This window comes from Pygocentrus nattereri, chromosome 17 (assembly GCF_015220715.1).
Source record: "Pygocentrus nattereri isolate fPygNat1 chromosome 17, fPygNat1.pri, whole genome shotgun sequence".
Taxonomy (NCBI): domain Eukaryota; kingdom Metazoa; phylum Chordata; class Actinopteri; order Characiformes; family Serrasalmidae; genus Pygocentrus; species Pygocentrus nattereri.
Genome location: NC_051227.1, coordinates 8,728,502 through 8,733,360, shown reverse-complemented (window position 1 = coordinate 8,733,360; position 4,859 = coordinate 8,728,502). Strand labels below are relative to the sequence as shown.

General features: G+C 41.1%; 1 protein-coding gene across 1 annotated transcript in view; it reads left to right on the top strand.

The window, feature by feature from the left end:
- Nucleotides 1-4,365, top strand: part of LOC108434375 (putative uncharacterized protein DDB_G0292636) — an 8,478-nt gene extending 4,113 nt beyond the window's left edge. Inside the window, exon 4 of the mRNA XM_037546407.1 lies at nucleotides 4,259-4,365. The gene's annotated coding sequence lies outside the window, so the exon portion shown is untranslated. The remainder of the gene's footprint in view (nucleotides 1-4,258) is intronic.
- Nucleotides 4,366-4,859: the final 494 nt, after the last annotated feature.

Here is a 4,859-nt window from a genome sequence, read left to right as displayed (position 1 = left end):
AGCATTTCTGATGCTGTCTGACTGTAAAAGTGGATAAAATCCATAGTGTTTTATGTAGCATAGCTAAACATGACAGTAGCTGCTGTCTTAAAGCCTATACTTTGTCTGTTTTATTATTTGTACATTCATTCCAGGGTTGGATGGTAAAGGAAAACCTGTAACGGTGCTAGAAATTCTGTATTGACGTTTGCAGTTTAGAATGGTAAACATGTCACATTTGAGTTTTTAAGTTTGGGAAGAAGAGAATTCTGATGATACCATAGCAATAGCCTTGCAACACCTTAGCAACCAACAGGGAAACTTTAGCACTTGGCCTAGCAACACCTTAGCAACCACTTGGGATACTATAGCAATGGCCTAGCCACACCTAAGCAGCCGCCTTGGATACCATAGCAATGAAGTAGCCATACCTTAGCAACCACAGCTGATACCATAGCAATGGCCTTGTAACACCTTAGCAACCCCCTAGGAAACTATAGCACTGGCCTAGCAACATTTTGGTAACCAGCTGGGATAGCATAGCAACCACTAGGAAAACTATAGCACCAGCCTAGCAACACTAACCACCTGGCACACTGTAGCAATGGCGTAGCAACATTTAGGCAACCACCTGGGATAGCAGAGCAACGGCCTAGCAACACCTTAGCAACCACCAGGATTACCGTAGCAACTGCCTAGCAACACCTTAGTAACCAAAAGGGAAACCAGCACTGGCCTAGCAAAAACTTAACAACCACCTGGGATACCATAGCAATGGTCTAGCAACATTTAGGCAACCACCTGAGATAGCATAGCAACAGCCTAGCATCACCTTAGTAACCAAAAGAGAAACTATAGCACCGGCCTAGCAAAACCTTAACAACCACCTGGGATACCAAAGCAACTGCCTAGCAACACCTTAGCAACCACCAGGATTACCATAGCAATGAAGTAGCCATACCTTAGCAACTGCCTGGGATACCATAGTGATCACCTAGCAACACCTTAGTAACCAAAACGGAAACTATAGCACCGGCCTAGCAAAACCTTAACAACCACCTGGGATACCAAAGCAACTGCCTAGCAACACCTTAGCAACCACCAGGGATAACAAGTCAAGTAAGACAAGTAAGATAAGTCCAGTGCTGAATATAACGATGACAGTAATCATTGCATGAATATAATAATAAAGATTGATTACTTATACATAATCAATAATGATCTGAACTACATCCCACCCTGAGCACATGCCCATAGTGCTGCACCACCGAAAGCCTGATGGACGTGCTGAGTGCTGAATCTTGGGTTGGGCTGCTATAAACAGCCCAGCCGTGTTTTCAGATAAAGCAAACCGTCGTAAAACATTCCAAAGGTTTCCCTGTCATGCCTTTTACAGTCCACTGGGTGTGTCGGGGGAGTGAGGCAGCCCGGAGGGGCTCACCGTGGAGTCGGCAGGCAAAGCAGGATGTTCCTGTATTTCTGGCGCCCCACCCAGAGCAGTGGGTTGGCAGGGCAGCGAACTGCTCTGACCCGTGTTACTCACCTGTGGACAGATATGATCTACATGCAAACTCGGCAGAGGAAGCCCCACAGGCACAATGTGATAACGGGTCACTTATCTAGAACAACTGACTCGCACGTCCCTGACGTAGCTGAGAAGAGGAGTGCTCTAGGTCAGCTCTCGAGTCCCGTCAGTCTCTTCGCTTGTTCCAGCTGGAATTGGAACAGTGCAAAGCCTACACTCCTGAACATGGTTCTCTAAGGGACCTTTAGGAAGGACAGCGGTTCTATTCACAACCATGAACACTCCAAGAACCATTTCATGCTTGTGTTTGGGAAACGGTTCTTCAGACTGGTGGATAACACGTTGTACATAGTCCTCTGTAGAACCTTTTTGAAAACGGTTCTTGAAAGCACCAAAAAAGGATTCTTGTACTACAAGCTTGACATCACAACAATAGCAGAACCATTTTTTGGTGCTATATAGATCATGACAGTATGTCATAGTCATAGGAACCATATGAGCAAGTCTGTTTGAGATCACTGACCATCTCAATTGGCTGACGGGTTTCATCTGGAGTGAGTGGGGGTCCGTGGGGTCCATTTGACTTTTTGACGCAGTGTGCAAAAGTTTGGGCGCCCCTGGCCAAAGTACGTTTTGATTTTTTTATTTTTTTTTTTAATCGATTTGATTCTACAGAAAATGCATTTCGATGCATAATCGCTGTTTATTTGCAAAATTTGACACATGAAGGTCAAAATAAAGCATAAAATGCGGCCTGTGCAGAAGTTACGGCACACTTTATATTCTGGGGGGGGGTTTATGTGTAAACCTCGGCAAACGCATAAAAATTGAGCAGGAAAATTGCAGAGCGTTATTATTTTCACCTAGAAAATCAATAAATGTGTAGTTTCAGCAGGGGGTGTTCAGACAGGTGGATGCCTTTCAGTCTTCCAACCAGGCTTTCTCAGCAACTGATATGAAGGCTCTTGTAAAAACACAGATGCCCTTTTGATTTCTGTTCTAGAGATCTTTGGGTAAATCAGGTTCTGATAAGATCTCACTGCGTCACGTTCCACCGTCTGAAAGTAGCCAAAGCTGTCAAGGCCAGCACTTTGCGCCGAAAGCCTGAGGCTCGGACCTGGAAAAGCAGACGGACCGGTTCCTCTCGATCGACGGTGTAAACACTGACGCAGCTGCTCAGAGCAGAAGACTGCATCCCGGGTAGTTATGAGGAATAATGACTTCTATGTTTTAGACTGTAGAGCGAATGTCCCGAACACTGTGACGACCTCAGAGTGACCACTAGATGTCACTGTTTTGTTATTTATTTATTCTTTTTAAATACACATGTATCTCTTTTTGGTTCTTTTGCAGTTTTTGGCATACTTTGAAGACGCCTGTTGTCCTTTAGACTGTCTGTAAAAGTCATGATATATATATATATCATGTGTGTGTATGTATGTGTGTGTGTGTGTATATATATATATATATATATATATATATATATATATATATATATATATATATAAATAATCAATAATGACAGATCACCGTTTATATATAAATGTATAAAAAATCTGAAAATCGACCTTTATATCTATATAAAGGACTTAATAGATAAAATAGTTTGGACTAGTTTTTGAAATCTGTTCGGTATGAATCCATAAGCCAATGCCGTAATGCTAATGAGTGGCTGGAGCGTTCCATTTAGCTGTTAGCGACATTAGCACTTGGACACCACTCTTCATTTAATCTTGTATACGCAATGCAGTCCCTCACTGTCCTTCCCGCAGCAGCGTCCAGGGCCACATTCTGACCAGCGGTATTTGATTTTCGGTGCTAAATTTGAGATTATTTATGGCAGATCTTATGGCATTTATGGCATTTTTGGCGATGGTCTCTACAGCTGGACATTCACTGAGATATATATATATATATATATGTGTGTATGTATGTAATTTTTATTGGTATTTTAACATATTGAGGGGAAAAAAAAAAACAAAAGTGCTATAAATTTAGTACAGGCAGCATTTTACCCTTTTTTTTATTAAAAAAATAAACAGATTGTTTATTAAATGTGCAGTTTAAAATAAGTGAGTAAATAAAATAATAAGTAAATTAAAGGCAAATAAGTGAAATATATAAATACGTAAGTAAATGCAATAAAATAAAAAATAAGTCATTAAATAAATTAAATAGAATAAATAAATAGATAAAAATAATAAGAAGAAAGGAAGTAAGTGAGTGTTTTTGGGATGGGCTGATGTATGAAATCTATATGCTGGAATATAAACAGGTAAAAAGTAACAAGCAACATATTAATATATAAAATGATATACAATCTAAAAGTTTACAAATAAGAAATAATGTGTGAAGATGATAAATGTATTTCATCACACTGAGTGTTAATTACACTATATATATATATAAAATCACTGTTGTCTGAACGATTTTCAGTTTTTGACATAATTTGGGAATGCATGTTGGTCTTTACGTTGTGTAAAAATTTCATGAAGTATGGACCAAAAGAAACGGCCCAAAACGACTAGGAAAGAGTTCTGGTTCCATTGACCTCCATTAAAAGTAGAGTAGGTTTTTTCCTTCTCCTGTAAAGTCACTATTTTGGAGATATGAGGTTTTGTTCCGACAGCAGCGATGTATGTGTGTGTGTATGTATAACAATAGTGACAGTTGACTGTTTGTGTTGTAAATCACTGCTCAGCAAATCCAGTTGGGAACAGGGCTTCTTATCTGACTGTCTGTTCTCTGTTTCAGGCCTGAGAGCTGAGCTGAAGGACGATCTGCACACACATTTAATAATGTAGACCGTGTATGTATTTATAAATCAAGAGAAAACAATAAATACTGTCTGTGGTAACACAGCGTCTGTGTTTGGTCTGTGGAGTAACGTGAGGAATCCAGGAGAAGAAGCTCAGCTGTGGTCTCTGGGTGCGAGTCTCAGCTCGTCCACATGGGGGAGCCACCGCAGTTTGAAATCTTGGCTAGGATATTTTTACTCACCATGAACCAGAAAAACACCAACAAGCACTGCAGTAACACTGATGTTGGTGTGTTAGTGTGTGTTGTGCTGGTGCGAGTGGACATAGCAGCGATGCTGGAGATTTTAAACACTGTGTCCACTCACCGTCCACTCTATTAGACCTATCTTGTCGGTCCACCTTGTAGATGTAAAGTCAGAAACGACAGCTCATCTGCTGCTGCACAGTTTGCGTTGGTCATCCTCTGGTCCTTCATCAGTGGTCACAGGACACTGTTGGCTGGACATTTGTGGTTGGTGGACTACTTTCAGTCCAGCAGCAACACTGAGGAGTTTAAAAACTCCAGCAGCACTGCTGTGTCTGATCCGCTTGCACCA